The sequence below is a fragment of the Tupaia chinensis genome, unplaced genomic scaffold (genome assembly GCF_000334495.1).
Source record: "Tupaia chinensis unplaced genomic scaffold, TupChi_1.0 Scaffold000473_1, whole genome shotgun sequence".
In the NCBI taxonomy this organism is placed as follows: Eukaryota; Metazoa; Chordata; class Mammalia; order Scandentia; family Tupaiidae; genus Tupaia; species Tupaia belangeri.
Genome location: NW_006159982.1, coordinates 4,082,711 through 4,094,285, shown reverse-complemented (window position 1 = coordinate 4,094,285; position 11,575 = coordinate 4,082,711).

Genomic DNA, 11,575 nt, shown 5'->3' with positions numbered 1-11,575 from the left:
AAGTGCAGGGTTCATGGCAACTTTTACCATGAGATTCAAGCCAACTCTTGAAATATAATTATTTAAAATCCTTAATAAGGACCATAAGGGTTGGGAGAATGTCAAGGTACCAAATACACAAACCCTTCTAATGATACTTCCTTGAACTTTTCAGAAACCTCTTCTTGTTTATCCCTTCATTAAAGCAAAGGACTCTCTGTTCTTTCAAAGTTGCACATACTTTTTTTCCTCCCATTTCCCTGTGACCTTCATTCTATTTAGCTAAAAACACTCCTGTAGAAATTTGTGTGTATTCGGGGGCCAGCAGGTGGTGTGGTAGTTAGGGGCACTGGACTCCCACGTGACCAACTGACCATGGTTCGAGTCTCAGACGTGGTGGCTTGCTTTCTCTCGCTCTATCTCTCTCTCCTCCCTCCTCCCTGATCAAATTAAAATAAGTAAATATATAAATAAAGTTAAATAAAATAATTCTTTAGAAAAAATATTTTAAAGAGAAATTTGTGTGCATTTGGAATAAGCTAAATCTCCCTTTATTCAACTAATCTTGCATATCCTTGTAACTACACCTTTCCAAGCACTGATTTACAGAGTGAAATAGTATTTTTACTTTCTTTAAAGGAGATATTCATTTTTAATTGTCCTCTAGTCGTTTCTTTTGTCCTTCCATGCAATATCTCTTTGTATATTTCAAGCTGTTCTGCACACATGCAAAAGTATATATCCACTTTTAGTGGATGTATAACAATGAAAATTGGCCCATAATTGAAATTTGACCGTCCAAATAAATGAAGGAATGATGAAATGAAATTCTACAGGCCCAAGGACTATGTAAGTGAATGAATTAGAGGTGCTTAAAATTGCCTTAAATGTTTGAGAATGCCAATGAAAATACTGCTTTCCTATCCAAAGGTAGGATGACTACACAATCTTAGTTAAGAAAAAAAAAATTTTTGTTCAAGCAAATACAGTAGAAATAAGTGTAAATATTTCATACAAGCTGCCTCCAGCCAACTTTCTTAACCCAGAGGAAAGTTCACAGAAATCTGTAAACAAAAAGTCTTCCAGATGTGACAAGAAAATGTAACTCCTGTGCCTTCCAGTGAGTATGATTTCTCAGTGAGGCTAGCTGGCATTTTTACAAAAGGTATTTGGTGTCAACCCTGCTGGTGACTGTGTGGTTCTGATTTAGAAATAAAAGATTGACTCAGAGGGGTCTATAAAATCATTGTGCAGGATGATAAATCCCAACCTTAACACCAAAATAAGAGCTAAACTATTAGCCCTGACTGCTGTTTGGACCTTGTGCTTAACTCAATCTTCAGAGGATGTCAGTGCAGGTGGGGAGCGAGGTCACCGTGCAGGCTCAGATGGGCTGAGCCAAGGCAGGCTGTCTCTGCTTGAGGCTGCTGGTGGAGGAGTCCCCATCTTGGGCCTTGTGTGAATGAATGGTCCCTAAGTACACAAAGTGGCTTTCAAAATCTGAATAAGAGCTCAGCTATCATCTACAAAATTGTGGTTGGTGGAGTAGAAATTATGAAGAGCGCCTGTTTTTCACTTTGCTTCTTCGGCAAGCCTCCTTAGTGCTCCTGACTCGTTCCGTAATAAACTGTCATCGGATACAATTGTTTCAGAATATGGTCTCGGTGTTTGATTGCAGGGTCTGCAGGCTTCAGACAGTAGGAATGCAATGCTTTAAGCTTCTTCACTTATTGCCTGCTGGTGTACAAATATAGGATTTGGCAATTTAGCCTAAAGCCTTAGTCTCTCCCGCTACATACATCCACTCTGGGAGGTACCAGGAATGCAACTTTCCACAGACACGGAGGCAAAAGGAGGTCCATAAAGCTGAAATCACAGCTGAGGTGCAGGCCTGCCTCATGCATAATCCACCCACAGAATACAGGCGGAGGGACCCCTTCCTACAGATGAACTGTGGACTCCCCACCACTGAAATAAAAACATAAATAACAGCCAAATCCTCATAAATGCTGAAAAGAAGCAGCTGGTAGCCAAAAGACCACTTTAATAACAGGAATAAAAATAAAACCAAAGCTGAGTACAAAAACAAGCCTATCTATGAAAGGGAAAAAAAAAAGGAGAGAGAAAGAATGAATGAAGGGATCAAAACGACGTTTAAATCAGGCAATTCTGAAGCAGAGGAAGGCAGGAGAAAGAAAGACATTTCAAAACCAGGAACTAGGCTGACTTCTACCAGATAATAGCGAACAATGCATTTTAAAATTCCCACATTAACATGCTCTGCTAGAGCAGGTGTAGGGATATTTTGATTTTCTCTTGTTGTTGATGGGATAGTGTTCTTGTACAGGGGCACCTGTGTGGGCCTCCTTGGCAGCTGGGTCCTCACTGAATTTTGTTTAATTAAAATGCTTTGTTATTAACTGCGTCCCTACTTCCTTTATCATGTGGTCACCCATCTATCTGGTGAGGCGAGGGTCACTTTTATGGAATATTGATTAACCATGCTGAGATTTGGATGCATGGCCAGTGTAAACAAGGATTGACAAAAGTTTGGGTTTAAAGAGACAGGATGGCGACACAGCAGTGACCCACATGGGAAGAGTCTTGGGTCTGTGTCCAGGAACCTCCTGAGTATGCCTAGTGTACACGCCTGTGCTGTGATCCGGAGCGGAAACTGACGGTGGTTCGCCATGGCATCAAGACCCTATTAGGAGTGTCTGTCTGTCTGTCTCTCTCACTCACATTGGAGCAATAAATAAAATACTTTCATTTTAAATGTAGGGTTTAAAGCAATGCAGGAAGTGTGTGGGGGTTATACATCAGTGTAAGACCTATCAGTATTTAGAGATTTTGAGAGACACCAGTTAACTTTGTCCTTTGCTTTTTTTGGTCCTCATGTGACATTCCAGCTGAGAAAGGAGGGTGAGGAAAAGGTTTGAGATGCAACAAGGACTCTTTCTCTCTCTCCTTTCTTTTATTCCTTCATTCCCTCCTTCCTTCCTAGAAAGCCTTTGGCCTGAGACTGCATGTTCTCATCAGAAAGTGGGGTGGGGATGAGAAAGCACCCCCTAGAGAGCCTGGTCACAAGGTCATTTCTTTCTCGTTCCTTTTGGAATTTTGGACATGCACATACACACTCCCAGCATGTCACCCAATCCATTGGGTCCAGGCCTCGTGGGATCCAGCCACTTAACCACTACCTCATGGGCTGGCCCAAGCAGCATGGTCTTTAACCACTCTTGCTTTCCTAAAGGGTTATAATGAACATCAAGTGGAATAACATTACATAAAGTATTTTGAAAACTGAAATGCTGTGTAACTCTGTAGAAAAGTGTCTATGACAAGTACCAAAAAGTTTATATAAAGCTTTCAGTGTTCAAAATTAAAATCTCTCACTCACAGAAATGATTAAATCAGGTGTTTTCTTGCTGAACCCTAAAGTAAATTAAGCCTTTTGTATAGAGACCGAGGTAGACATGACAGGTGGAGGAAACGGAGTGTAGACAGAGGTGGAAAAAATATATTAAGGCTTATTCAAACTCTAGAAAGTAGTCTCCTTTGTCTAGAGCATGGGATATACAGTACTTAAGAAAATTGTTGTTTTCGGTGTCTATGTTTTAAATTGCAAAATTTCCCATCCTTTCATTTCAAGTGTTAGTTACAGCAATACCAACAACTCATCTCCCACATGGCACAACTCAGTGAGTAAATATTTACAGCTTAATCTGTTTTTTAGCTCCTTTACACAATAGTCCCCCCTATCATCCACGTTAACATCTACCATACAAAACTCAAAATAGTGTCCCAATTTCCTTCGCTGTTCTTTGCCATAATGGCTGATTTTTAAATGTTAATGTTTCTATTGTTTTAATATTCTTGCTTTTCTCATTCATATTCTAAGAGATGATTGTTAGTGCCAACACATTTGATTTATCGTTTAGAGAAAGCACTTGTTCCAAAAGTCAGCACTGGATATTAGATGATGACTGCCTGCAATGAATTTCTTCTCAACACCTGCAAAGACAATTTTGCCTTTTCTTCTTCCACTTAACTCTAAATGAGAGGTCTTAAATATACTTGAATAGGATTTATGTTGGCTTACAAAATATCTTCCTAAAGGCTAGAATGTTAAAACAGTTAAGTTTCTAATGCCTATTTTTCTTGGATAAAGTAAAATATACACATGTGTACCAAGGTAACATTAAGGAAGGGCACATTTAATGTTTCTCCCAAATCCTAGTTAGTACTATACAGTTAAAAGAGTTCCCTTTCTTGTTACGTTATTTTTCTTTTATATTTACATAAACCCCAGAATGTATTCATTGCTCTTTTTTCTTCTTGACCATTTAATAATGAAAACAAAAGCAGGAAAGTGAAGTTGTTGCTTTTTTGTTTTGTTTTTTAAATTTTTTTGCTATCGGGCACGTGCATTCATCTGAAGAGAGAGAAAATGAAAAATCACCCTCCAGTGGGGGTGGCCATGCTGCGCTTTCTTCTCCTCCAGTTCCTCTCTGGATGTTGGGCACACTCGCACACACATGCACTTGCGCGTTTTTCCAGCCATCAGTTCCGGAATTCAAACCAAGAAGTTGACTATGTGAGATCCAGTCACCTTAATCACCACACCACAGGCTGGCCTTGAAGTTGTTATTTTAACATGAAATTTTAGGTTTGTTAAACTCTCCTCCAAATAGAAATACTTACATTAGAAATACTATCTGGCAATCCAACCATATGTTTGTGTATATATAGAGTTCATTTCTAATATAGTTGGCTGGAGCTTTATAACACTGAGGCTATGGCAAATAAGGGAAATCGAAATTGGGGCAACAGGTGGTATGGTGGTTAATGTGCTGGACTCCCACATGGCTAACAGTGGTTCGAGTGCCAGATCTGGTGGCTTGCTTTCTCACTTTCCTACGCACACTCTCTCTCTCTCTGTTTCTCTCCAAGGAACACATGTGCCCTATAGCAAATTTTAAAATAATAATAAATTAAAAATTAAATAAATAATTCAAACAAAGATCAATCAAATTAAAATGACGTCCCCCCAAAATTAAATAGTATAAACAAAATATTCTTTCATATTGTCTTTAGAAGAGATGATATCATTGTGGCCAGCAAGCAATTCAAAATGTCACATTCACTGATACTTTTTAAAATAATTTTTATTTATTTATTTACTATTATTATTATTATTATTTAATTTTGCTATAGGATACATGCACTCACCTGAGCAAGACAGAAAGAGAGAAAGAGAGAGAGGGAAAGTGAGAACGCAAACCGCCAGGTCCAGGACTCAAACTGTAGTCAGCCATGTGGGAGTTCAGTGCCTTAATCATCAAACCACCCACTGGCCCCACATTCATTGATTTTTGTCACCTTTGTGATAGTAACTGTTACTTAAGGCCAGTAAGACTTGTTCAACCATTCAGTAAACTTTTCTTGACCACCACCATGTGCCAATCACAATTCCAGGAGCTGAGTAGGAAAATCAGAACCATAAAACTAAATAAGTTATGTTCCTTGCCTTAGGAGATATCAAATAATATTTTTGTTTAAACTCAAGTATATAAACAAATCATTGTAATACAATTTGATCCACATATAAGTCTATACAGATATTAGAGAAGTATATAGGAAGCAACAAGTCATTCTGTCTTCATGTAAGATAACATTTTAGATGCATTTTATAGATCAAATAAGAACTTAGAAAATGGGCAAATAAAGAGTATTCAAGAAAAAAGTCATCACTCAGACACCAGCTCAGAGCTGTGAGAACGTGGCATATTTTTAGGAAAGACAAATGGTTTGGTAGGAGTGGAATGCATGGTTTTTCAGAATAGCACCAGGAGATGATGGTGGAGCTCGTTGGAACCAGAGAAGAACCTTATCTTCCTTCTCAATAAGACTGGATTTCATACTCTGTTGATAAAGGAAAGAATGAGTCAACAAAGTTTTACAGAGAGTTGAGAGACTGACCACAGGCATGATGATCATGACAATGGGAATAACTAATATTTCCAACACACATACAACTGTCCCTTGGCTGTTGGAGATTGGCCTCAGGATCTTTCATGCATATCGAAATCCAAAGATGCCCAAGTCCCTGGTATAAAATCGTATCATATTTTCATATAGCCTAATCATGACTTTGTATGTGCTTTAATTTCATCTCTAGATTACTCTTAATACAAAGCAAATGCTATATAAATAGTTGCTACATCATATTGTTTAGAGAATGAAGACAAGAATCAAGTCTATACACGTTCAGTATAGACTAAACCCTCGTAGGCTAACTACACAGCCCATTTTTTGATTTACAGAGCCCACAGATACAGAGGGCCAGTTGTACTCTATTCCAGGCTGTGTTCTACACGTCCCACATGTTATAATATGATTCGCCCTAGGACAACTTCCCAAAAGATATCTTAGAGGTTAGTGCAGTCATCCCTACTTTATAGATAAGAAAAGTGAGACAGAACATTTAAATATTTGGCCAAAGGTCACAATAAGCAGAAAAGCTGTGATTCAAACGTAGATCATCTAATTCTATTGCCCATGCTGCTAACCGCAAACCAAAATGTGTCATCGCACTCTTGTTTTAGAATAGGCCTGGCAGTGGTCGGGAGGATAGATTGAGTGGGAAAGAGACTGAGCACATTTAGACCATTTATCCAGTAAGTAGACAGAGTGCCTACCGTCTGTCAGTCTCTAATTAGATTCTAGAGATTACAGCAGTGGATAAAACAATGCCCCTTGTTTCAGGGAGCTATTATTATAAAATAGTCTAAAAGTAGTGAGTGGTTGAACCAAGTCAGAGATAACGTTAGATCCGTAATCCTTTGATTATGGAACCAAATCAAGAGGTATCTAGGAGCACGAAGGGACAGGCCTTTATGACATCCGATATGTGAGTAGGGACAGACAGATGGCCAGAACTTGGAAGAAGGAAAACTTTCCTTTTTCAGAGAGATTTTTAAAGAAAAATATAATAAAGAAGAGTGGGTAAAAATCTACTTTAAAATGTTTTTCTCTCTTAGTGGTTCTCACATGCAATAGAATGAGCACATTATTTACCATCAGGTGACTAATTGTAAGTACCAATTTTGTTGGCTTTCCACTTTAAGGTCTTTAGAAAAATCTGCTATCTCTTTTAGCCTAATTTAGACTTATCTTGACTACAACGTGGACAACCCAATAAATAAATGTGTTGGCCAAAAATAAGGGATGCCATTGTTTAGAAGACAGAAATTTCTTAAATTAAATATAGTTCTAAGATCAAGATAGCTTCACTGGTATGCAAATCAAAACAGCAAGACCCCACCATTTCCATCAGATTGAGGAAAATGAAAAGAATTAGTGAAGTCCAGTGCTGGCAAATAAATGCGGAAATAGGCTTTCTCACATATGACAGGTCAGTCACTCTAATGTTTTGGAAGGGATCATGGCAACATCTTCTAGATTTTTTAAAAGAATTATTTATTATTATTATTATTATTTCACCAGCGAGGGAGAGAGAGAGAGAGACAGAGATGAAAAGTGAGAAAAGTCATCAGATCTGGGACTCGAACTGCAGTCAGCCATGTGGGAGTCCAGCACCCTAACCACCATGTTATCTGCTAGCCCCCATCATGTAGATTTTAAAATGGGTGTACCCATTGAGTCAGCAAATTTTAAAATGGGTGTACCCATTGGAATAGCAATGGAATGGTACATTTTAATATGCATATAAAGATGTATTACAATATTGTTTGTAAAAGCAAAAGCTGGGAGCAACTTGAATGTCTATCAGTTGAATACATTATCATTCAGATGTGCTATTAATTCTAAGTATCTCATTAGTGTAACATGTGGGTACATATACTTGGTTTAGAAACCTGTACATATGTTGAGGAAAGAAAGCACGTATGCAAAATAATAGTACCCATATAAGAAGTTCATTTGGTCTTCTGAGGATAGACCTTACATCTTATATGAACGGGTGAAAGAAGGCTATTTGCCTCCATTGCCTCTGGTGGATAAAACAGGAGTGAGGCTGGGATACTATTGTTTGCTCATATTTCCATAAAGGCAATAATTTTCGTAACATAAAGGAAAGAAAGCACGTATGCAAAATAATAGTACCCATATAAGAAGTTCATTTGGTCTTCTGAGGATAGACCTTACATCTTATATGAACGGGTGAAAGAAGGCTATTTGCCTCCATTGCCTCTGGTGGATAAAACAGGAGTGAGGCTGGGATACTATTGTTTGCTCATCTTTCCATAAAGGCAATAATTTTCGTAACATAAAATACATTTTTAAAAAGAAATAAACGTAACTTGAACATAATATAAAATTGTAATTAGTCTGATAGCTTAAAGAAATAAAAACTGGGCGATTGAAATGGAATCAAAGAACCTATCATAGCATAATTAGCATGACTGGTCATCACCATATGTACCTGCAGTCCTGAGGAAAGTATTTATATATCATACAACCAATGACAAAACTAAGAGGCAATTCTTGGCTTTTTCACTTGCGATATTTTAGATTATATTGCTAATGCATTAATTTATGCCTATCACAAATATCAGGGAGCAAAGAAAGAAGAGTGGCAATTAAGTAGAAAAGTTTAATTTAAATGTGTGTCTTTATTGTTAACAGCTTTTTCTTTATTTTCTAAGGTTTTTGGTTTTTTATTTTTAGATTTTTGCCAGAGAGCACTTGCGCTTGCCAGAGAGACCAAGAGAGAAAGTGAGAAACCACTCCCCAGGAAGAGTGGCAACACTGCAATCCCTTCTCCTTTCAGGATTTTGGGCATGCATGCACACGTACCCTATATGATTTTCAAACCACTGGTCTAGGATTCAAATGCAGAGTAAGAAATGTGAGAACCAGCTGCCTTAACCTCCACACCATCTGCTGACCCTCAAAGTTGTTGTTATTATTGTTTTAATTAATGATAGCATTGTACACAAGAAAGAGAGAGAGACAGAGAGACAGAAAGAGAGAATCTCCTTCAACAGGGTCTTGTCATCCTGCTGTCCCCTTTCCCCAGCCTCTCAGCTCCTCAGGATCTTGGGTACACATATACCTGGCATGTCTTGTCCTTCCTTCCTTCCTTCTCTCTCTCTCTTTCTCTCTCTCTCTCTCTCTCTCTCTCTCTCTCTCTCTCTCTCTCTCTCTCTCTCTCTCTCTCTCTCTCTCTCTCTCTCTCTCTCTCTCTCTCTCTTTCTTTCTTTCTCTTTCTTCTTTAAGGTTTTGGTCAGGGAGTGTATATGCTCATCCTCAAAGAGAAAAGGAAGAAAGTGAGAAATCACCCCTCTCTGCCCCCGAGGGTATGGTTACACTGAGATCTCTTCTCCTCCATTCTCCTCCTGGGGTTTTGGGCATGTACATACATAGACCCAGAGTGATTTTTAAGCTGTGGGGTCTGGGACTCAGACTGCGGTCAGCCATGTGAGAGTCTACTGCCTTACTTACCACAGCACCTGCTGGCCCACATGTGGCATCTTTTCAAGTCAACCAGGATCCAACCCTAGTCAGTCTTGTGGCTTCCAGCACTACAGTCCATTTTGCGTCCAAAAGCTCCACTATGCTAGGCTAACAGCTTTGTATTATAATACTATTATTTCCTCTAATGAAGAGACACCTCGTTGTAATGGAGAAAAATCTTAGAAATACAGAGGACCACAAAAATTTCCTGCATTCTACTTTGTATTATCACTTTTAAAAAAAAACATATCCATTCCTTTCTATCTACTCATCTATCCAGCTTTTACATAGAGATTATTTATCTTCTACCATGTATTTGTTGTCTAATCGTGTGTGTGTATATACACATATATGCATATGCATATATATATATATCCATTAACTAGTCTTCTTATTTATTTACTTATATTGCCAGAATGAGAGAAGAAATCACCCCCTAATGGGGCATGGTCAAGCTTCAGTCCTTTCTCTCCATTGTTCCATTCCATCATGAATTATGGCATGTACACACATGAGTCCAGTTTGCTTCTCAAGGTTTCAAAGGTATGATCTGAACCTTGGTCAGCCATGTAGAGCCTGGCTCCCTTAACCACTGAGGAACGGGATCTGCTCTAACATTTAGTTTTTAAGCTGTTTTTGTTTGTTTGTTTTTTAATTCAAGTGTATAAGGAACATTTCCTTGTGTCTCCTATAATACCTTTAGTGGCCCCACAGAGAATCCACTGCATAGAAGTATGCTAACTTGTTCAACTGGCCATCTATGACTAGATATTTAGGCTGTTTCACTTTTTCAGGAAAAAAAAATATTTATGGTACCTCTACCCAAATTTTTATGAATGCATTTTAACAAAGCTTTGTTGCTTTTTTCCCACCCTCCCCCTTTTTTTAGATAAACATAAATAAATAGTGGTTATTTGTTTTGTTTTTGTTTTTGTTTTTCTGCTTTAAGGCACATGGGTTCATAAGAGACAGAGAGAGAGAGTGAGATAGCCCGCTCGGGGGATACGGCCACACCAAAATCCTTTATCCTCCATTTTCCTCTTAAGATTTTGGGCATGCATACACACACGCTCAATGTATTTTTCAAGTCACTGGGCCTGGGATTTGAACTGTGCTATAGTCCCTGTGGAATCTAGTGCCTTCACTACCATGCCACCTACTGGCCCATAAATACATTCTCTTAGTCAAAGAAAGACTGCATTTGCTAAAGCTGCCTCACATTTCCAAGGATGTTGGCATCCCCTGAGTCCTATACATGTCAAAATAACGAGGGTAGCAATAGACGGTGGGTAGGACCACAGTCCTCAGTCCTAGGGGTGCTAGAGGACAGAGTCGCTGCAACCTCATCAAGACCTATGGCACCACACTGCGTCCCTGAGCTGGGATACTAGAAGACCCCACAACCAGATCTTCATTCTGCAGTGGACTTGAATGAAATGATGATAATTATTGATCCAACAAGCTATAATGGCTTCCCCTAAATCCTTGGGGACTTTTGTACAAATGTGTACTTAGGGACTCTTAAATACTGCTTATTAATGGTCTGACAAGCGTAACTGCTTTGAAGGAACCATTAAAGACCATGGCGTTAAATCCTTTTCAGTTCTCACTTGTTTGACCCAACCTGTCAGAGGCGGCCACACGTGTGTATTGAATCAGGCTGCTCAAGGTAGTAAGTGATACTCAATAATACATCCACAGTATCCAGAGCAATTGGCGATTTCTTCTGCAACTCATTGATGCCCCCATTTCTCTCCTTTAACATAATGTAGTTCATTCATTCTCTTACACATTTTTAAATCATGGTACCAGATCTTACTAACTTGAATGCTCTCTAATTTTTCTAGCCCATCACCATAGCTTTTAGAGCTAGCAAACATTTTTGGAAACCTTAGAAACAGTTTTAATAATGAGTAAAGTCTCATAAATATATTTCTATAATGTTTACATCATAAAATATGCTATTTGCGATTGTCCTAAATGGACATACTCAACTAGTAAACATGTAAACATCTAGTCCTCTTTATTAACTTTGAAAGCTCTGTGAACTATGCACATTTCCCCTGGACACATTTTTCACTGTCCCCAGAAATATCATTGTAAAAGAAACAGCAAC